Source organism: Gossypium hirsutum, chromosome A10, assembly GCF_007990345.1.
Source record: "Gossypium hirsutum isolate 1008001.06 chromosome A10, Gossypium_hirsutum_v2.1, whole genome shotgun sequence".
Classification (NCBI taxonomy): domain Eukaryota; kingdom Viridiplantae; phylum Streptophyta; class Magnoliopsida; order Malvales; family Malvaceae; genus Gossypium; species Gossypium hirsutum.
In genome coordinates, this window is record NC_053433.1 from 19,758,624 (window position 1) to 19,782,753 (window position 24,130).

The 24,130-nt window shown below is 38.8% G+C and overlaps 2 non-coding genes across 2 annotated transcripts; both read left to right on the forward strand.

Annotated features, from left to right (window-relative positions):
* Window positions 1-6,474: 6,474 nt before the first annotated feature.
* On the forward strand, window positions 6,475-6,581 carry LOC121208940 (small nucleolar RNA R71). Its single transcript, XR_005904061.1, has one exon. It is a non-coding gene; the product is annotated as a small nucleolar RNA R71 (small nucleolar RNA).
* A 7,421-nt stretch (window positions 6,582-14,002) lies between these two features.
* Window positions 14,003-14,109, forward strand: LOC121208889 (small nucleolar RNA R71). Its single transcript, XR_005904012.1, has one exon. It is a non-coding gene; the product is annotated as a small nucleolar RNA R71 (small nucleolar RNA).
* Window positions 14,110-24,130: the final 10,021 nt, after the last annotated feature.

Below are 24,130 nucleotides of genomic sequence, written 5' to 3' on the forward strand. Positions count from 1 at the left end.
TTTCGCCATCTGAACATTTCAATTAAATATACTTGCTACCAAAATTTACTATCACATTATGAATGCCTAACCAATCCATGCCAAGTATTACATCAAATTCATCGAAAGGCAAAAGCATAAGGTCAACCGGAAAATAATGACCTTGAATCGTCAAAAGACAATTCTTACAAACTTTATCTACTAATACAAACTTACCTAGAGAGTCTGACACCTTAATCACAAATTTTGTTGGTTCCACAGACATGTTCAGGCTAGACACTAATTTCGTGCAAATGTATGAATGGGTTGATCCTGGGTCGATCAAGACAATAACATGAGTATCATTGATAGAAAATATACCTGTAATGACATCAAGAGCTGAGGCTTCCTTTCTAACGCATATTGCATAAGTTTTTGCTGGGGCTTGAGCCTTTGATTTTGCAGTAGTATCCTTGGCCACAATTTGGTTGCCACTTGCACTTCAGGAATGTCGTGGAGGTCTACCTCAGGAAAACGGAGTATTCAGCTTCAGAGCTAATTCAACCTCTTTATCAGCTCGCTCCAGGCAATCTCTAAGGAAGTGGTCAAGAGAAGCACATCTATAGCATGCTTCTCTCCACATTCGACATTCTCCGAAATGAAACTTGTTGCAACTTGTATATCTCAGCTTTTGATCATCTACATTTCCCACACTAGTCACCATAGAGGAAGAAGACTTCGGGTTGTGACACTTAGAACTTCTTGTACCCGAATATCCCACCGATGTAGTGGAGCGTTCTTGTTGACCTCTCTATTTCTTCATGAGGAATGAGTGCGTCTTACCGCTGGATCTTTTACTTAAAACTCGAGCTTCTCTTCGCATGATTTCTTTCATTATTAAGCTCTTCGGCTGTCTTGGCTTGATCAGCTAATGTAGCAACGGGGATCCCAATTTACAACTTAAATTCTTCATTCAGACCTTCCTCGAAGCATTTATACATTTCTGCCTCTATTTGAACCCATTCATTCATATACTGACTTAACCTTACGAATTCTCTTTCGTATTTTGACACGGTTCTATTTCCTTGTTTGAGTTTCAGCAACTCCTTTCACTTCTAATCTAAGGACCTCTGACTGATGTACTTCTTTTTAAACTCAATTTGGAAAAATTCTCATGTGATACTCTTTCTCGGTGCCACTGAGGATACAATCTTCCACTAGTGGTATGCAGTGTCATTCAATAGCAACATCGAACATCAAACTCTCATCAGGAGTACACGATAGCTCGTCAAGAACCCGCAAGGATTTCTTAACCCAAAACTCAGCACGTTCTGGGTCATCATCAATAGTGGTCCTAAACTCCCCGGCTCCATATTTCCTAAGCTTATCCACTAGGGCCTTATTGATTCTCACAGGTGCCATACCTTGTGGCACTTCTTCTTCAGGTCGACCAGAAGGCGGAGGAGGTCGTGGTATATTAGGGTGATTTCTCAAGTAATCCCCAAACCATTCATCCATTATCTAAAAAAAGTAGCCTTCGTCTCTTCTTAGCCCTCAGACATAGGCATTTTACAACTACTAGAAGTAGCTCATTGTATGAAAGCTAGTGCAAGGCTCTCAACTCCCTCGGGCTCATCTTGGGCTTGATCGGAAGATATTTACTATATCTAAATGCAATATAAAGGGTTAGGAGATGTCACACTATCATAACTTGTATAATGGCATGTATAACTAGACTCGTTACATACTACGTTAGTCTGAGAATTAACTAAACCGTAGCTTTGATACCACTAAATGTAACACCCCTTACCCGTACCCGAGGTCGGGACAAGGTACGAGGCATTACCATACACAAACGGGACACTTCCAGAAAATACAAGCTATAAAAATTTCATTTCAATTTAAAACCAATCAAACAAAATCATATAGTCCCTATTATAGACCTACGAGGTCCAAAACATGCATTAAAAGCGATCCAGAACTAAACCGAGAAGTTTAGAAAACTTAAGGAAATTTTTAGGTTTAAGCCTCACACCTCTTGTGCATTGGGACACGCTCGTGTCCCTTACCCGTTTTGAATTATTAGAATTTATTTTTCATTTCGAACCTACTTGGATTTTCACACGACCGAGCATACATCCGTGTCCCTGGCCCGTGTCTTCTCACGGCCTAGACACGTCCGTGTCATTGCCCGTTTCCAAAAATCTGGATATTCAGTTTATGATGTCATCATCCATCTAGGGGACACGGCCAAGGCACACGCTCGTGTGCTAGGCCGGGTTCTCCACACGACCGTGTCTCTGCCTGTGTGTTTACTACCATGCAAACTGACCTAAAAATTTTAAGTGCAAGGGACACATGATTGAGCGACACACCCAAGGGGTCGGTCGTGTGTAACAAATGCCTGTGTGTCTACTCGTGTAGACCATTTTAAAGGTATTTTTCCAAGCCTTTAGTCACCCTCAAACATCTATTCACACTCACATTTTCCTTAAATAACTAACATGACATAAGTGTGCCCTTAAAACCTTCTTGGCCAAGGTTATACATGTTACTAAAAGTCTCATTTTATCCTATGATAATATTACCCTCTTTGTGTTAGGGTTATTGATGTGATGCAAATTGTGATAAGTTTTATAATTTATGAATGTCCGTTCTTGAAACTATCTATTATCATGACAAAATCAAACGTACCTTATTGAACAGTAGTATGGCTTATGGCAAGACCGGGATGTCGAACCCAAAGGAACTAAAAGTACTAGTATTAACTTTCTCCTTATTATCTAGCCTAAACATAAAGGGGTTTGTTTTATCTAAACTAATTACTAAACTAAGAATGCTGATCGCGTGATTCGTAACAAGTAATAAATATTTATAATGAAGATCAAACCTAGACTAACTATTATCACGACGAAAAGGCAAGCGCACCTATTGCACAATAGTATAGTAATGGCAAGACTAGGATATCGTACCCAAGGGAACCAAAAGTACTAGTAATAACTATCTTTTTATTATTTACCCTAGAAATAAATAGGGGTTGTTTATTAAACTAATTAACTGATTAAACTAAAGCAAAGAGAAAATTTGGAAAAAGACTTGAAGAAAAGTAATTGATAAAGACGACACCCAATGAGTAATAGTAGCCCAGTCGATGCAACGACCTGTAGTGAGGGGTCGTGTGCGTAGTATTTGAAATAGCTCCTCCTGCGAAGCTTGCGAAAACTCAAGGAATGGGTGTCGAACTTCGGCTATAGCACGTACTGAGGAAGAACCCAGTCCTCTACGTCTCTTTGAGGATGGGACCGCGACCTTGTTGCCTCTCGATGATGACATAAGGTACCTGAAAATGTAGGAGCATTGATATTGTAGTTCCAAGATGTGTTAACATTTAATGATATCAAGCGAGGGGTGAAAAATTTATATGATTATTCAAAAACATTTACTAGAATCAAAGATGCATCATTAGTTAGGCAAAAATCCTAAAACTAGTATATGCTATTTAGTAGCTTAAACAATTCAAATATAGAAAATACTAAAGTAAATTCTTAACTTATTCAGAACAAATTGGTAACAGTAGCAATATCTTTGTAAGGCATATAGAATACCAATGTAGTAATGCAAGTTGGAAAAATAAGGTTGAGAAATTGAACCAAAAACTGCTGTAGGGTGGTGTACGGGCGTGTTGGTGGCGAGCACGGGCGTGGGGCGTGAGTGTACAGCCGTGTGGAGAAAAAATGGAGGGAAAATAGAAGGGAAAGTGAGGATTGATACAAGGGGAGTGGATTTTATGGAGGGTTGGGGGTTAGGGAAGTGAGAATCTGGGGAATGGTGGCCGGAATAGGGATTAGGGAGTGGAGAAGGGGAGATTTTGGCTAGGGTTTTGAAAGGAAGAAGAAAATGAACAGTGATTTGCTTATATAGGGTAGGTGCACACGGCCTAGGGCACGCCCATGTACTCTGAAGGTGAGCCCGTGTTTTTTGAATTTTGCAATTTAGGTCGTGCCCCGGCTACTATCCCACGCCCGTGTGTCTGGGGCATGTGTGGTACACAGCCATGTCGCACGGTCGTGCCTAGCTTTGTTCGCTTCTCCCACGCCGGTGTGTTAGGGTATCACGCCCGTGTATTGTTGTCCACAGTTTAACGGCACGGGTGTGTCTCACGCCTGTGTCAAAGAAATAGAATCGAGCCTTGCCCCTGGCATGCCCGTGTTTTTCCATTTCCACGCCCGTGTTCACCTATCAAGTTCACCCACGGCCGTGTCGTACGGCCGTGGGGATTTATCGCATCCTGTGTTTTGGGTAAATCATGTCCTGCTTCCACATGGCCGTATCGTATGGCCGTGTTTCTTCCCCTGCTTGGCCACGGCCTTAGGCACGCCCGTGTGCCTGGCCGTGTGTGTTGAGAAACTTTGAAATTCAAAGATAAAGTTAATGATTTAAAGTGTTAGAAATTGAAAATAAAGAAATCAGAATATGTTAGTGCTCGGGTTGCCTCCCGAGAAGCGCTTATTTATAGTCGAAGCTCGACTTACCTCTCCGGTGAATGGTCATAATAGTTCGAAGAGTTTATACTCCTTATTCCTGCTATCAATCTCATCAAAATAGGGTTTTAATCGGATGTTGTTTACCTTAAAAGTGCCAAACTTGGGGTGACTCACCTCCACCGTACCAAATGGAAAAATACTGAGTACCGTAAGAGGGATTTCCTCATTCGGTGTGTTAGTGACAATGTGGGGATCTGCGGCATCTAGTAAGACTTTATCGCCAACCTTAAGTTGATTAGGAAAGGCATCAGGCTTGTTTTGGCGTAGTTTCATTTTATCATGTGATCTCGGTTTGTGTGCTCGCCATTCGTCTAGCTCCTCTATCCGTAGCCTTCGTTCTTCATGATTGTGTTCTCTATCATTTTTGGAACATGGCTCGTGAACTTCTTTGAGCCTTAATTTCTGCAAAGTCATATTGTCAGTTTTAGTAGATTGGTGTGGACTATTACCTTTAACGTTCGATGTGATGCCAGAATTACGAGCTTCAAGGGTGATCGTTTCGTCTCCTACACGAAGTGTAAGCTCACCTGTGCCAACATCAATAATTGTTTTAGCAGTTGCTAAAAAGGGCCTTCCTAAAATCAAAGGGGTGTTATTATCCTCCTCTATGTCTAGAACAACGAAATCAACGGGAAATATGAACTTATCTACTTTCACGGCTACATCTTCAATAATACCCCTAGGGAATCTTATAGTTTTATCTGCCAATTGAATGCTCATCCTAGTTTGTTTAGGTTTCCCAAGACCTAGTTGTTTAAACATTTTGTAAGGCATTACGTTAATACTAGCCCCTAAATAAGCTAATGCATGACTTATATGTAAACTACCAATTAAACAAGGAATTGTAAAACTCCTTGGATCTTTCAACTTGTGGGGTAGCTTATTCTGTAGAATAGCTAAACAGACTGCATTTAGCTCTACATGCGACGGTTCGTCCAACTTCCGCTTATTTACTAAAATCTTTTTTAAAAATTTCATTGCATTTGGCATCTGCGACAAAGCTTCAATAAATGGTAAGTTAATATGTAATTTTTTAAAAAGTTTAAGGAATTTACCGAATTATTCATCTGAGCGGTCTTTCCTTGTCGCGTTAGGGTATGGCACACGAGGTTTATATTCGACGATCACTGGTTTGTTTGTATTTTGACCTACCTCATCTCTCCCTTTGCTTACCACAGTTTCTTGCCTCGGTTCTGGTTCAGGCTCAACGACTCCTTCGTCATCTTGAGTATTAATTGCGTTGAGTTGTTCCCTTGGGTTAGGTTCGGTACTACTTGGCAAACTACCTTGTGGTCGTTCGGAGATCAGTTTGGAAAGCTGGCCTATCTGAGTTTCGAGTCCTTGGATTGATGCTTGTTGATTTTTTAGTGCTGTCATAGTATTTTGGAAACGGGTTTCTGACATTGATATGAATTTTGAGAGTATCTCCTCAAGGTTCGATTTCTTCTCTTGTTGATAAGGTGGCTGTTGGTAACCCGGAAGATGTTGTGGTCTTTGATTTCCTGGACTACCCCATGAAAAATTTGGGTGGTTCCTCCAACCTGCATTATAAGTATTACTATATGGGTTATTTTGAGATCTAAAGTTATTGTTACCCATATAGCTGACTTGTTCCTCTTCAATTGTAGGATTGAAGCATTGATATTCTGTATGCACACCTCCTCCGCTTGAGTCACGCCTCATTACTAGATGTACCTGCGCAGAACCAAGAAAACCATCAATCTTTTTATTAAGAAGTTCTACCTGATCAGAGAGCATGGTGATTGAATCGATGTTATAAATGCCAGTTGTTTTTGTTGGCTTAGTCCTCATGACTTGCCACTGATAGTTATTCAGTGACATTTCTTCAATGAATTCATAAGCCTCTTCAGGTGTTTTGTTGTTGATGGTTCCACTAGCAGCTGTGTCAGCCATTTGCCGAGTCGAGGGATTCAGACTATTGTGGAATGTTTGTACTTGCAGCCAAAACGGTAACCCATGGTGAGGGCACCTTCTCAATAAGTCCTTGTATCTCTCCCATGCATCATAAAGTGTTTCTAAATCCATCTGCACAAAAGAAGAGATATCATTACGTAATTTAGCCGTTTTAGCTGGCGAAAAATATTTTAGTAAAAATTTCTCGGTCATTTGTTCCCAAGTAGTAATTGACCTTCGTGGAACGAGTTCAACCACTGTTTAGCTTTGTTCCTTAATGAAAAAGGAAATAACCGAAGGCGATGGCATCATCAGAAACACCATTGATTTTAAATGTATCACAAAATTCTAGAAAATTTGCTAAGTGAGCGTTGGGATCTTCATCCTGAAAACCATCAAACTGAACAAACTGTTGTATCATCTGAATAGTGTTAGGTTTTAATTCAAAAGTATTTGCAGCTACAGCAGGTCTAACTATACTAGATTCAGTTCCTGTTAAAGAGGGTTTAGCATAGTCATATATAATACGTGGAGCAGGATTTTGATTAGCCGTAATTGAATGAGGTAGCTGATTGCCTTGGTTTTCAGCCATCTTATCGGTTGGAGGTTGAGTATCATCTTGTTGCTCATTCTCTGTGTATCTTAAGCTGCGCCTTATTTCTCTTTGGTTTCTACGAACTGTACGATCGATTTCTTCGTCAAAAAGTAATGGTCTCGACGGGTTTTTTCTAGTCATAAACTATAAAAACCTGCCAAGAGAAAGAAAAAGTAAATTAATAAATAATAATAATAAAATTAAATTAAATTAATTTGCAAGAAAAATAAACGGCTAAAGTAATAAAAATTTAGCGTTCCTAATATCTTAGTTCCCTGGCAATGGTGCCAAAAGCTTGATCGCGTGATTCGTAACAAGTAATAAATATTTATAATGAATATCAAACCTAGACTAACTATTATCACGACGAAAAGGCAAGTGCACCTATCGCACAACAGTATAGTAATGGCAAGACCGAGATATCATACCCAAGGGAACCAAAAGTACTAGTAATAACTATCTTTTTATTATTTAACCTAGAAATAAAGAGGGGTTGTTTATTAAACTTATTAACTAAACTAATTAACTGATTAAACTAAAGCAAAGAAAAAATTTGGAAAAAGACTTGAAGAAAAGTAATTGATAAAGACGACACCCAAGGAGGAATCCACTTAGATTTCACTTGTTATCTGACTCTGAACTAGACGATTTATTCACTTAACTTGATCCGTGAGACTCCCTAACCTATATTATTATCTCTTTTGAGACTAACAACGTCTAACCCTCAGTTGAATTAATCAAAATCTCTTTCTTAATTAAAACCCCTAGGGAAGCAGTAAATCGATCTATGGACTCCCATATTAGGTTTCACCCTAATCCGAAAAAATCTCGTAACCCTATTTCTAGGCGTTCGATCAACTCCGCTTAATTATGTCAAATCTACTCTTAGACAGGGACTTTTGCTCCTCTGCATAAGCACATCAAATCATGAATTAATACCTGGAATATTAACTCAAGCATTAAGAACAAATCAAGTATTTATCATATAGTTCAGATAATAATAACAAGATCCATCATAGGTTTCAACCCCCTTAGGTATCTAAGGGGTTTAGTTCATAATAAAATAAGAGTACATCTCAGAAGTATGAAAATAACAAAACATAAAGAAAACTCTAAAACCCCTGAAGGAATTCTGAGAGAGATGTTCAGTCTTGGAGTAGCTCCGGCTTTTAGGATGGATCATCTGGCTTCCTTCAAGTAATTCCCGGCGTGTGGTTTTGTACTCCAGAAAAGTTCTGGAGGAGGAGGGCTTTCTAAGTCATACTTAGGGTGTTTATATAGGCTTTGGATTGACTTTCTTCTTCCCTAAGTATCCTTTTCCATGTAAAATACAACTCTTTGAAAAAGGGACACGCCCGTGTGCCACGACCGTGTGACGTGTTTGCCAGGCCGTGTGAATCGTGAAAGCCTTGGTCGACACCCTCAAAAGACATGGGCATGTGAGCAGCCCGTGTGGCAAGGCTTAGGCCATGTCATCTTCTCGATTTGGTCTATTTTGTCTCTTTTTGGCTTATTATCGGCTCCTTTTGAATCTTGGTGCTCTCCTGAGTACAAAACATGAAATAACCAGATTAAGAGCGCCAAAATCCACAAATCTAGTAATAAACATCCATAAATATGTTAAGTATTTGGGGTAAAAATATGTATAATTTGGCGTTTATCGAATGCACAGAAAGTAAATTTGAGGAAATAACTTTTGGGAAAACTAAATGATTTGGACAATACCTAAGGGAAAAAAATCCACCTAGACTTCACTTGTTATTGACTCTAAATCAGACGATTTATTCACTTGACTTGATCCGTAGAAATTCCTAAGTTATATTATTATCTCTCTCGAGACTAACAACATCTAACCCTAGGTTGATTAATTGAAATCTCTTTCTAATTAAAACCCCTATTATTGTATTAACTCGATCTATGGATTCCCTTATTAGGTTTCACCCTAATCTGGTAAAATTATGTCACCCTATCTCTAGGCGTGCAATCAACTCCGCTTAATTATGTTAGATCCACTCCTAGACAGGGACTTTTGCTCCTCTGAATAAGCACATCAATACTTGAATCAATATCTTGGAATATTAAAGAAAGAATTAAGAACTCATAATTAAGAACAAGTCAAATATTTATCATATAATTTAGATAATAATAACAATATATGTCTTAGGTTTCATTCCCCTTAGGTATTTAGGGGTTTTAGTTCATATTTAAGAAATAAAACATCTCAAAAGAATAATGATAACAAAACATAAAGAAAACCCATGAACTCTTGAAGGGAATTGAAGGGAGATCTTCAGTCTTGAAGGTGAACCCAGCTTCTGAGATGGGTCAATCGGCTTTCTTCAAGTAATTCCTTGCCTCCTACTCCGTGTGTGTTTTAATCCTCCTCTAGGGTGTTTATATAGGCTTTAGAATGCCTAAGAACCCTCAAAAGTGGCCTTTTCCGAATAGAACTAGATTTGGGCTCGACAGGGACACGCCCGTGTGTAGGTGGCTTAGGCCGTGTTAGAGACTGCTAAATGAACACGGGTGTGTGGGGTGATGTAGGCCGTGCTAGGGATTACTGACTAGACACAGGTGTGTGGTCTACCCATGTGAGAAAGTCCAGGCCGTGTTGATTTCTCGCGTTGGCCCATTTTCTTCGTTTTTTGGCCCGTTTCTCTCTCTTTTTACTCTCCTATGCTTACCTAAGTATAAAACATGAAATTAAAGGATTAGGAGCATCGAATTCACCAAATCTAATGATAATTCATCCAAAAATATGCTAAGTATGGGATAAAGATATGTATAAAGTACGGTTTATCAAATATCCCCACACTTAAGCGTTTGCTTGTCCTCAAGCAAAATCCTCAACTCACAATCAAAATAAATTCTTCTCAACTTATAATTCTCATCAATAGTATCTCAAAATAATTCATAAGTAATCATACATTGAGAATTCAACTAGAAGAACATCAAAGTTTCAAACATTCAAGCATTTTATCACAAAAACATAGGTGTCTCCCATCGTCTAAGTAATTATCTTGGATTCAAAATAGCACAGAATTCAACATCCTCACTAAAGATTAACTCAAAGCACTCGAGGTGTTTAAGGATAACAATTTAGCACTCATCAGTCAATATGAAAAGTTATTACCATAGGCTTGTGTGAAAATCAAATCTCCCCCACTATATATTGAGATGATACATCAATCAAAAGGTCTTTAGAGGGTTGTAACGTGGCTTTGGTTAGGGGGTGTGGTCACAAGCTGAAAGAAAAGGTTAGAATCGAGATTGAATTGAAAAAGTACTTAACTAGAAAAAATACTAAAACTACAAATTCCATTCCTAATTAGAAGATCCTAGAATTGAACTTTTCTTCATGGAATACCAAATGCTTAGGCTCAAAAACAAAGAATTACTACTAATATGTATGTATATAAATTTTTTTTTAATTAAGAACAAGTCAAATAACATAAGCTAGCTATCAAAAATAAAACATAGTTAAGTAATTTATTCAAATCAAATCTCAAAAAAAATAAGGATCAAATTAATTTAGGGGATTTCAACAATAATGGGTTATGGGTTAATATTGAGGTTAGATCAATGAATGGGTTGTTGGGCTCAAGGGCGTTCACTAAGGGTTAATTATGAAGGTATACTTTTATGGAGTGAGTGGGTTAAACCTAAGTGCCTTTGTCATCTCGACATATCAAATCAAATGGTGTGGTCTTGATATGCATAATCGATGCAAGTTCTAGAATAATAATTCAATATTGACGCACTCAAAGCAACAATTAAAGTGAACATGAAAGAAATAATATATGCTCTAAAGGCTCAAGATCTCACAAAAATTATGGTTTTTTGATGTTTAACCTGTGAATTTCAACTTAAGATAATACCTAAACTTGGGGGAACAACCTAATTTTTTTTTAATTCTCAAAAATCAACTTATCATGCTCGATTCTCTAATTCCTTAAATTTTAAACAATCAATGCATAAATTCCTATGTTTTAATTCAAGATATATCAATAAAAATCATAAACTAATCAAAATTCATTCTAATAATGATATGAGAAGATTATTTGAGAACAAGACAAAATTCAGGGATTTTTCTGATAATGATATAAATAACCCCCCACACTTAAGATGTACATTGTCCTTAATGAAAAAAGATATAAAATAGTGATATAATATCGAAAGAGGGGAAGATGAGTGAAACTTCCTTGAGATTGTGAATGAAGTTCTTGGATTAGCTAGAGCGAGAACTGAAGATAAAGCTGAAAGAAATGCATGATTCTGAAGGTGAGAAGACACTACAATGAAGGAGAATTAAGGGAATAATTCGATGACTATCATAAATATATGTAGAGTTTAAAAAATATAAAACATGAGTCTTCAAAAATAAATAGAAATAAAAGTATAGGAAATAAAAATAAAACGAGTTTTAAAAAAAAGGCACGGTTGTGTCGCCTAACACTAGTCTCACACGGCTATGTCACACACCCGTGTGGCTCGTGTCTAGCCTGTGTTTATCACGAAATAGGGAATCACCACACGGCCTAAGGACACGCCCGTGTGGATAGGCCGTGTGGTCACATGGTTGTATCGCACAACTGTGCGCGATGTGATTTACTTCTCCAACGTCCGTGTATATATGCGCACGCCCGTGTTCTTTTGACAGTCTCGACCATGGGTGGTGACACGGGCTTTTCATACGCTCGTGTTAATTTGGAAGTTTCGGCCACGGTTAATATACACGGGCGTGTCGTACTCCTGTGTTGATTTGACAGAATTGCCCAAAGCCACGTCGCACGGCTGTGGCAATGTATCAAATCCCGTGTTTTGGGTAAATTTTTTTCCCTATTTTCACACGGTCGTATCGCACAACCGTGTCGCAGCCTGTGGTATGAGCACAGCCTAAAGCACGCCCGTGGGCTAGGCCGTGTTTGCCCCTGTCAAAAGTCAAAATTTCCTGCAGCTAAACTATGAATAATTAAAGAAAAATTAAACCCTATTTAGTGAGGTTAGTGCTTGGGTTGCCTCCCGAGGAGCGCTTATTTATAGTCTAAGCTCGACTTTCCTCTCTTTTGGGTTGTCATGAAGGTGCGAGGAGTTTACACTCCTCATTCCTGCTATCAAACTTAAAATAAGGTTTTAGACGTGTATGATTTACCTTAAAGGTGCTGAATTTAGGATGAATTACCTCGACTGTCCCATATGGAAAAATGCTGAGTACCGTAAGAGGGATTGCTCCATTAGGTTCAGAAGGGGCAATATAAGGGTCTGCTGTATCTAGTAGTACTTTGTCTCCAACCTTAAGTTGATTTGGTGAAACATTGAGCTCGTCCTGGCGTGGTTTTGGTCTATCGTGTGCTCTCAGTTTCTGTGTCCGCCATTCATCTAGTTCCTCGATTTGTAGCCTTCGTTCTTCATAGATGGGTTTTTTGTTATTATTTGAACAAGGCTCACGTATGCTTTTCGAACGTGTTTCCTGCAAAGAAGGTTGCACCATATGATCAGTATTAGTAGAATTTCGAGCTTGAAGAGTGATTGTTTCATCACCCACACGAAGTGTGAGTTCACCTGTACCAACATCAATAATGGTTTCTAGCAGTTGCTAAAAAGGGCCTTCCTAAAAGTAAAGGCACGTCACTATCCTCTTCTATGTCTAGAACAACAAAATCGATAGGGAATATAAATTTGTCAATTTTAACGAGTACATTTTCAATAATGCCCCTAGGAAATCTAATTGTTTTATCTGCTAACTGAATGCTCATCCTAGTTTGTTTGGGTTTCCCAAGACCTAGTTGTTTAAACATTTTGTAGGGCATGACATTAATACTGGCCCCTAAATCAGCAAAAGCATTTCTAACATCTAAGCTACCAATTAAACAAGGAATCCTAAAACTCCCTGGATCTTTCAATTTGTTGGCTAGCTTATTCTGCAGAATGGCTGAGCTAACTGCATTCATCTCCATATGCGACGCCTCATCTAACTTCCATTTATTTGCTAAAAGCTTCTTTAAAAATTTAACTGCGTTTGGCATCTGCAAACAAGCTTCAATAAACGGTAAGTTAATATACAATAAGGAATTTACCAAATTGTTCATCTATACGGTCTTTCCTTGTTGCATTAAGGTATGGAACCCGTGGTTTGTAGTCTCTACTTATCGATTTTTGCTCATTGTGGACTACCTCACCTTTACCCTTACTTACCACAATTCCTTACCTCGGTTCTAGTTCAGGTTCAACTAACCCTTCCTTATCTTGAATGGTAATTGCGTTGAGTTGTTTCCTTGGGTTAGATTCAGTGTTACTCGGCAGGCTACCTTGTGTTCATTCAGAAATTAATTTAGCGAGCTGTCCTATTTGAGTTTCAAGCCCTTGGATCGATGCTTGTTGATTCCTAAGTGCTGTCTCGGCATTCTGAAAGCGAGTTTCTGACACCGAGATAAAATTTGTTAGCATCTCCTCAAGGTTCGGGTTCTTTTCCTATTGGTAAAGTGTTTGTTGAAAACTCGGAGGATTTTGTGGCCTTTGATTTCCTTGACCACCCCACGAGAAATTGGGATGGTTCCTCCAACCAACGTTATAAGTGTTACTATGTGGGTTATTTTGAGGCCTAGAATTATTGTTACCCATATATTGGACTTGTTCCTCCTCAGTGCTAGGGTTGAAAGATTGATATTCTGGTACTCCTCCTCCATTAGAATCGCACCTCATCATGGTATGTACCTGAGTAGAACCACATAAACCGTCAATCTTTTTATTTAAAAGTTCTACCTGGTTAGATAGCATAGTAACTACATCGAGGTTGAAAACACGAGTTGCTTTTGTCGGCTTTGTTCTCATGACTTGCCACTGATAGTTATTCAGTGACATCTCTTCAATAAATTCGTAAGCCACTTCAGGTGTTTTGTTATTGATAGTCCCACCAGCAGCTGTGTCGATAAGTTGCCTTGTTGAGGGGTTCACGCCGTTGTAAAACATTTGAACCTGCAACCATAAAGGTAACCCATGGTGAGGGCACCTTCTTAATAGATCCTTGTATCTCTCCCATGCATCACAGAGTGTCTCTAGATCCATCTGCACAAAAGAAGAGATGTCATTCCTTAACTTAATCGTTTTAGCCGGTGAAAAATATTTAAGTAAGAACTTTTCGGTCATTTGTTCCCAAGTAGTGATTGACCCTCGTGGTAACGAGTTCAACCACTGTTTAGCTTTGTTCCTCAACAAAAAGGGAAACAACCGAAGGTGAATGGCATCATTAGAAACACCATTGATTTTAAATGTGTCACAAAACTCCAGAAAATTTGCTAAATGGGTGTTTGGATCCTCATCCTGCAAACCATCAAACTAAACAAACTATTGTATCATTTGAATTGTGTTAGGTTTCAGTTCAAAATTATTTGCAGCAATAGCAGGCCTAACTATACTCGACTTAGTTCCTGTTAAATTAGGTTTAGCATAATCATACATAATGCGTAGAGTAGGATTCTGATTTACTGGATCAGCAGCAATCGCAGGAGGTAGCGAATTTTCCTGATTTTCAGCCATCTCCTCGGTTGTAGTTGGAATATCGCCCTCTTGCCCTTTTCTCTATGTATCTTAGGCTTCGCCTTATTTCTCTTCAGTTTCTGTGAGCTATGTGTTCGATCTCACTATCAAAAGGTAATGGTCTTGACGGGTTTCTTCTAGTCATAAACTATAAAAACCTGCAAGAAGAAAATAAAATAAATTTTAGTAATATAAACAAAAATAAAATTTAAATTGCAATAAAATAAATGGCTAAAGTAATAAAAATTAAGTGTTCCTAATATATTAGTTCCCCGACAACGACGTCAAAAACTTGATGTGATATAAATCATGATAAGTTTTATAATTTATGAATGTTCGTTCTTGAAAACTAACTATTATCACGACAAAGGCAAGCGTACCTTATCAAACAGTAGCATGGCTTATGGCAAGACCAAGATGTCGAACCCAAAGGAACTAAAAGTACTAGTATTAACTTTCTCATTATTATCTAGCCTAAAAATAAAGGGGTTTGTCTTATCTAAACTAATTACTAAACTAAGAATGCATAGAAAGTAAATTGAGGAAATAACTTTTGGGAAAACCGAATGATTTGGACAATACCTAAAGGAAAAAAATCCACCTAGACTTCACTTGTTATTGACTCTGAATCAGACGATTTATTCACTTGACTTGATCCGTAGAAATCCCTAAGTTATATTATTATCTCTCTTGAGACTAACAACATCTAACCCTAGGTTGATTAATTGAAATCTCTTTCTAATTAAAACCTCTAGTGTTGCATTAACTCGATCTATGAATTCCCTTATTTGGTTTCACCCTAATCTGGCAAAATTATGTCACCCTATCTCTAGGCGTGCAATTAACTCCACTTAATTATGTTAGATCTACTCTTAGACAAAGACTTTTGCTCCTCTGAATAAGCACATCAATACTTGAATCAATATCCTGCAATATTAAAGCAAGAATTAAGAACTCATAATTAAGAACAAGTCAAATATTTATCATTTAATTCAGATAATAATAACAATATTCGTCTTAGGTTTCATTCCCCTTAGGTATTTAGGGGGTTTAGTTCATATTTATGAAAGAAAACATCTCAAAAGAATAATGATAACAAAAAATAAAGAAAACCCATAAACTCTTGAAGGGAATTGAAGGGAGATCTTCAGTCTTGAAGGTGAATCTGGCTTCTGAGATGGGTCAATCAGCTTTCTTCGAGTAATCCCTTGCCTCATACCCCATGTGTGTTTTAATCCTCCTCTAGGGTGTTTATATAGCCTTTAGAATGCCTAAGAACCCTCAAAAGTGGCCTTTTCCGAATAGAATTAGATTTGAGCTCGACAGGGACACACCCGTGTGTGGGTGGCTTAGGCCGTGTTAGAGACTGCTAAATGGACATGAGCGTATGGGATGATGTAGGAAATGCTAAGGACTGCTGACTAGACACGGGCATGTGGTCTACCCATGTGAGGAAGCCCAGGCCGTGTTAATTTCCCGCGTTGGCCCATTTTTTCCATTTTTTGGCCTGTTTCTCGCTCTTTTTACTCTCCTATGCTCGCCTAAGTATAAAACATGAAATTAAAGGATTAGGAGCATCGAATTCACCAAATCTAAGGATAATTCATCCAAAAATAAGCTAAGCATGGGATAAAAATATGTATAAATTACAGTTTATCAGTTACCATTTCAACAATCACATATTTTTGTACTTGGCACATCTTATAACTCATGTCCATTATGACCTAAACCATTTCCAAGTGATATGGCAACTTTTCACATATCCATTCATGATATAACACAATAGGGATTCACATGAAACATTCAAACATAACCGTGCACATTTAGTAGGTTTACAACCTACATCAAAATGAGTCATATCTCATGGCCATATACAAAATGAATAAGCATATCATTCAGGCCCTTACATTGGCTACCTAAATGACACATATAACAAAATGACCAAGAATCCTATACATGGCATTATAACAAAATAAAAGTTTCTATATACCAAAGCAAGAAAATTAGATAGTGTGATGATTTTTCCAATCGACTTCCAACCTTCACGAGTCCGTGAGCTCTGTAAGACAAGGGAAAATAGAGGGGTAAGCATTTACATGCTTAGTAAGTTCGGATAATGGGAAGGTAAACTTACCGGTTATTTATCATACAACCATATCGGATATTCATGCCAACATGCATAGTATAATTTCCCTATCACATGTACTCAATAATCAAGTTAGTCTCATATCGATACATTATAACATTAGTCTTAGATGAGCCCATCAATTCAAGCATTTCCATTCTCATTCTCATTCTAGTCCTGTTGAATTCCTCGGAATCTTGATGGATATCCCATTTACCATCAAATTGTGCAAGTGACCATTTTAAGTATGCACACCCGTGAACCTCGCTCTTACGGCGGGATTACTAGTCCAGGCTAAATCCCTCGTAATGTAGACTCATAGAGTAATGTAGACTCATCGGCATGTGCTCTAATGAGCTCGGATCTGAATTATCCGTCCAGGCTAAATTCAGATCCTAATCGGATTACCCGTCTGGGCTAAATCCATTTCAACACACTTATTCTTCGGGAGACTCGATCACTAAAGGAACACCCGTCCGGACTAGATCCTTTTTACCGTCATTTTATTTAGAGAATCCATCGGATATCCTTTTATTCAACCGGTACATTCATCAACGCAATATTTATCATGCATTGTTTCACAACAATTATCAATACTATAATGCATACATGAATATACATTTTTAAGTATATTAAAAGTCGACTTCGAGTCACATGAACATACCTAGTAATTGCTTCGGGTTCGTATTTTGGTTATTCCAAAATCTTTTATTTTCCACAGTTGACCTCCGGAATTGGTTCCTCGGCGTCTATATCAGTAAAAATAAATTATTAATACCTCACAATGTTCATCTTCGGCTTAAGTCTCACCCCAGGAAAAATGACAAATTTTTCTCTAACCTTTCACACTTTTTACAATTTAGTCCTAAGGCTCGTATAATGAAATGCATGAAATGTCTAAGTTACCAAGCCTAGTTGATATTTTTCTTGCTTATATCAGTCCACATTTTCTTTCATTTCACATTTTTCTACCCATTTTTCACAACTTTTACAAAATGGTCCCTAAAGCCATTTCCATGAAAAACTACTTAGTAAAAGTTGTTTACTATCCTTTAAACTCTCATATTCCTCCATAAATCATCAAAACACAAGCATCTCATGCATGGGTAAATTTCTAAGCATGAACTCTAGCTTGAAATATGGGTAGAAATAGAGAGTGCATGTTATGAGGATCTCAAAAATACGAAGAACGTTAAAAATGGGGCTAGGGAGCACTTATTATTGAGCTTGAAAATGTTGAAAACCATAGCTATGGAGACCCTTTAATTTTCAGCAGCCATGGAGAAGAAATGGCAGAATTTTGCTTCCTTTTTCCCTTTTCATTAATTTTTTACCAAATGACCAAAACGCCCTTCCTTAATAACCTTTCAAAAAATTTTCATGCATGCCCATTTTTGTCCAAAAATTTAGAAATTTGGTAAATTGATATTTAAGGCCTCCTAATTAATAATATATAAAAATTTCATACTAATTCCTTTTAGAAGCCAAGTTTTGCAATTTATTCAATTTGGTCCCTAATTTCTATTGGACACCTTATACTTAAAATTTCTTCATGAAACTTTAGCACATGCTTATTTTCATATCCAAGACCTCATAATAATAATAAAACAAATATTTTAATGTCGGATTTGTGGTCCCAAAACCACTATTTCAGCTAGGCCCAATTTTGAGATGTTACAGAAACGATCACAGTTTATACGAACTTATCTCAATAACTAGGGTTGTAAAAGTGGAATCCAAACTAATCCAAACTAATCCAAAGCTTTAGCTTTTCCTCGATTTAAGTCCAATTTTGGCTTATCTTGATCTAAATAAATAATTTCATTTAATTAAGTACTTCTAGCATTCAATTTTGTAACGCCCCAAAATACTTGTATATGTACCTGTATTAACTTGACACAATAGTGTATCTGCTTCAGTGGTTAAGTGTTCTGAGTGTGTGTGTGAGGTCTCAAGTTCAAGCCACAACTTGGGTAAATTTTTGTATTTTAATGAATAAAGCCTGAACTTGGTCCATTAGGCTTATATTTTATTGTTGTAAAATATGTCAGAATGGGCCTGCTGGTCTAGTGGTTAAGTGGTGTATCGTTAAGCTAGAGGTCTGGTGTTTGAATCTTTGCAGTGGCAAGAGGATTATTTTTGCTGCAAATTTTGGCTAAGAGATTGTGTTTTATCGAAAGTTTGAGTTGAGGGGTTGGTGGAGAGAATTAAGGGATGTGGATTAGGGGGTTATCAGTTTTGTTGGCATTCTGCATCCTTTTTTGGAAAATTTCAGCTACCTTTCTACCTTTTCCCTCTTTTATTGTCGATTTCCCTTCTCATATTTCTATTGCTGGTGAAATTTCCCTTTCTTTTCTCTTATCCATTTTGTTTTTGTAATAGCCAGCTTTGGCGACTCTTAGACGTGGTAATCGTTGGTAAGTGTCTATTTATTGTTATAGAATGCTACTCTGATTAAGTGATTAAGTGGTGTTTTACTACTGTTTAGGAGTCATTCAAGAGGCTGGAATTAACGTTTCATCGAGTTGATCCAATGTGGTGGTTGTTTTGAAGCGGTAAGTCGATCTTTCATTTTGGGCATTTTTTTAGAGACTAGTTTTAGAATTTATAAGGGTTGAATATCTTGATTATAGGTATCGGCAGTTTCGGGGTTGTGAAAATTGCAAATACGAATCCGGTGTGTACCCAAAAACACAAAAAATAAGAAATAGTGAAAGCCAAAACTTGATTCTGTCAATGCCACACAAGCGTGTAGTCGCCTGTGTGGTAGGTTGTATGGTAGTACACGGCCGTGTGAATGATGAGGCTAGACCGTGAGCGAAGGACATGGCCGTGTGATGGCTGGTAAGGCGGTGTCTGACACACGAGCTCGACCAACTGGGTCGTGTGGGACACACGGGCGTATGGGATTCTAGACCAGGCCATGTGATCTATATAGCCAAGACCAAAATGGGTCGTATGGACAACACGGGCGTGTAAGTCCACACGGGCAGGCCACATGGGCGTGTGAGCCCATTTTTCTAAAATGATCTATAGGGTTACACGGGTCGCCCAAGTCGACTTTAGACCTACTATAGGGTCGGTTAGCGTTACTTAGACCTCTAAATGAGTATTCTGACTGTCTGATTTCGGTACTGAGCATGAACTGTGATATCTAAATTGATTGTATGATCTGATAGATTGCATATTTGTATGTTGCATTGCATCGGGGTTGGGTTGATATTTTGGAGGAAATATTCTGAAAGGCTCTTAAGCCTGATATCTGGTCGCTCAGCTACAATTATCTGATTGTGTACCGCATTCGGTACAACATGGTGTGTAGGGATGGGTGGGTCGATTATATCCCCACATGGTGTGAAAGATTGGACGAAGTTGGTGTGTAGAGGTTGGTGGGTAGGACTCTGTTATTCTATTCTGTTATGTATGTTATATCTCAGATGGGTTAATTCCTTAATTCATATCTGACTCTGTATCTGTGTGGGCTAAGGTCCACACCGATTCCGTAAAGGGCTCAGGCCCGAACTATATGTAAATATATAACTGATTTCAGAAATTGTGTTGTGTGTATATTTTTCTGTGGGGATTACACACTGAGTTTACAAAAACTCATTCTTTTCTGTTTAATCTGTTCAAGTAATCCCCAGCATTAGATAGATCAGTGCAGTAGAGGACTCGACAGTGACCATTGCTTCTACCTCACGATAAATTTATGGTTTTATGCTTATCATGGTTTTAAATTTGGGGAATTTTGATGTAATTATGGTCATTACGGGTTTTTGTTTAAATTTGGGTTCTGCAACATTTTTAGGGTTTTACTGCTAGTAGTAGGAAGACTCAGGTTTTCAAAATAAACAAATGTTTTATCAAAATATTCATGACTACTCAACAGTGTCGAAAGCTTCCGCGTAGGTTAACGTCTTGATGATAATAAACTAAATAGGCGACTCAGTTTGAGAACCAGTGTTAAGATTCTGATGTGTTTTAAAATGAGAAATGAGGTGATAGCAACGATACGGTTTCAAATGTACTACCATGTGACATCGCTAGATTCGACCATAACGTCCAGGCCGGGTTTGGGGTGTTACATTTAGTGGTATGAAAGCCAGGTTGTAAAACTCGGGTGCGGATTTTGGTTTTAAGTTTGGTTTTGAGAAATGATTTTAAATGGTTTGAATTATTTTTGGACTAAGTACGTGGTACACCGAGTCTTTGTCGCCGATCTTGTAAGTTTCTAAATCTCTGTTTAGAATTGTCTAAAAGTATGATTAGAATATACTAAAACTACTTTAGGTAGTGTATTATACGGAAAACACTCTAGGTAGTGTAAACTGAAAACTATAGTGAGACTACTGCTTACGATAACCAACTCTAAATATTCTGATACTGTACTGCATAAAATATCTATTAATAAATATTGGAACTGTAACTAATGCATAAAACTATTAATACAAATAAAATTTGAAATCTACAATGAGCGCACGAGGTATCCGTGGACGGGGTACTAGAGGTCGTGGTAGAGGCCGTAGAGGGGCTCGAGCTTAATCTTCATCATTAGGTAGTATGCCGAATTTGGATACGAGCTAGACGCTGGTCTCACCTGCTACAGAGACTGGGTTTCAAGACTACATGGCTGGGGATGACGCACTGTCCCAGGCTATGCTCCGGATTTTAGAGAGGTTCGTTGGAGCCAACACCGAAACTAGGGGCCAAGGGTCAGCTACAAAATGACTCCGGTCCAATAGGGCTGAGTTATTCAGACGTGTCACTGGAGTCGCCCCTAATGTGGCCGAGTATTGGATGGAGGCCACGGAAAGAATTATGCACGACCTGGATTTTACTACTGAGTAGAAGCTTAAGGAGACTGTATCTCTACTTCGTGATAAGGCGTACCAGTGGTGGTTGACAGTTAAGGAGGGCACCCAGTCCGACTGACTGATATAGGATTTCTTTAAGACAGCCTTTCAGGGTAAATATGTAGGGGCCAATTATACTGACGCTAGGAGGCGGGAGTTCTTTAATCTCACACAGGAGGATTGTTCGGTGGCCGAGTATGAGGCTGAGTTTCTGAGGTTGAGTCGTTATACGCAAGGCATAGTGGTGACCGAGTATGAGTGTTGTGTCCGATTTGAGGATGGTCTCAGGGACAGTTTGCGAGTTCTGATAGCACTGCAAAGAGAGTATCATTTTTTTTACTCTGGTGGAAAAGACGAAGATTGCCGAAGAGGTAAAGCGCACTGAGCGCCAAAATCGACAGGGGGAAGAGTAAGAGAGATTTAGAGCCCTCGAGTTCTGGGATGAGGCCTAAGAAAAAGGCCAAGACTGATGGGCCAGTGAGAGTTGGGCCTCCGTTACACCTATTGGGGTAGCACTTTGTGGGAATTGTGGTAGACGCCATCCGAGCCAGTGTTGGAAAACTACTAGGGCATGTCTGAGATGTGGGTCCACTGAGCATCATGTTAGATATTGTCCATCGACAACTGATTAGATGCAAGCTCCAATTACTGGGACTACACAGCCACCGAGGGTAGTTCAGCAGCCACCTAGGGGCCGAGGTCAGGCCAGGGGTGGTAATGGCTTGGGCCAAGGGCAGAGGGCACCGGGTAGAGGTGCTGGACCAACTGAGGTAAGGCAGCCTACTTTGGTTTATGTTGCTCATCGCTGTGAGGATCGAGATGCTCCGTACGTCATTACAGGTAAGTTTTTAAGATTTGATCTACCTTATCTTTCACTAGTAGACATAGGCTCTACACACTCATATGTAGCTAGTTCTACGTCTAAACCTTTGGGGATTCCACTTGAGCGTGCTGATGGTGAGGTAACTGTGTTAAGTCCTTTGGGACAATCTGTCCGAGTTAGTAAGTTGTATAGAGATGTTCTGTTAAGGGTCCAAGGGATGGTATTTTTGGCTGATCTAATAGAGCTTCCGTTTGAGGAGTTTGATCTGATTTTGGGAATGGAATGGCTGGTTAAACACCGGGTGAGTCTAGATTGTGCAACGAAAGGGTTGTCTTGAGGACCGAGGAGGACAATGAGGTAGTTATGGTTGCGGAATGACGTGACTATTTGACTAACGTGATTTCTGCATTGGCTAGTGAGAAAAGGGTGTGAGGCATTCTTGACCTATGTTAGTATTTCTGATTCTTAGGACTCTTTGGTTAAGGACATTAGAACCGTGAGGGACTTTCCAGATGTGTTTCCTGAGGAGCTACCAGGGTTGCCTCCGAGCCGAAAGGTAGAGTTTGGAATTGAGTTGATTTCTAGTACAACTCCGGTGTCTATCGCTCCTTACTGAACGACACCGAAAGAGCTTGCAGAGCTTAAGGCTCATATTGAGGAACTGTTAGATCGTGGGTTCATTCGACCCATTATGTCTCCGTGGGGAGCACCTATTTTATTTGTAAAGAAGAAAGATGGGACAATAAAGATGTGCATCAATTATCGACAGTTGAACAAGCTAACGATCAAGAATAAATACCCACTTCCGAGAATTGACGACTTATTCGACCAGTTCAGAGGGGCTTTTGTGTTTTCTAAGATCGATCTACAATCGGGATATCATCAGTTGAGAGTAAAAGAGGCTGACATGCATAAGACAACATTTAGGACTTGATATGGACATTACGAGTTCCTAATTATGCCCTTTGGTTTGACTAATGCACCAGCGGCATTTATAGACTTGATGAACCGTGTGTTTCAGCTTCATCTAGACCAATTTGTGGTTGTATTTATCGATGATATTTTAGTGTATTCTAAGGCAAAGGATGAGCACGATGAGCATCTCAGAGTGGTTCTACAGATTTTCCATGAGAAATAGTTATTTGCGAAGTTTAGTAAGTGTGAATTCTGACTCGAGAAGTGACCTTTTTGGACATATGGTTTCGACTGAGGGGATTCATGTTGATCATCATAAGATCGAGGCTGTGTTGAGTTGGAAACAGCCAAAGAATGTGTCTGAAATCTGTAGCTTTCTGGGGCTAGCATGATATTATCGACGATTAGTAGAGGGGTTCTTCTTAATTGTAGCCCCGTTGACTAAGCTCTACATAAAAGAGTTCATTTCGTTTGGATTATTGTACAGCAAGAGAGCTTTGATAAGCTCAAGACTTTTTTAACTCAGGCTCTTATTCTGATAGAGCTTGAGCCAGGTAAAGACTTCGTGGTATTCAGTAATGCGTCACATGTGGGTCTGGGTTGTGTTCGGATGCAAGATGAAAAGGAAGTTGCTTATGCATCTCGACAACTCAAGACTCATGAGGCTAACTGTTCGACGCACGATTTGGAGTTGGCAGCGGTTGTTTTTGCTCTGAAAATCTGGAGGCATTACTTGTATAGTGAGAAGTGTATTATCTACACTGGTCACAAAAGCCTTAAATATCTCTTCAGCTAAAAGGAGTTGAATCTTAGGCAACATAGATAGGTTGAGCTGCTTAAGGATTATGACTACACCATCGAGTATCA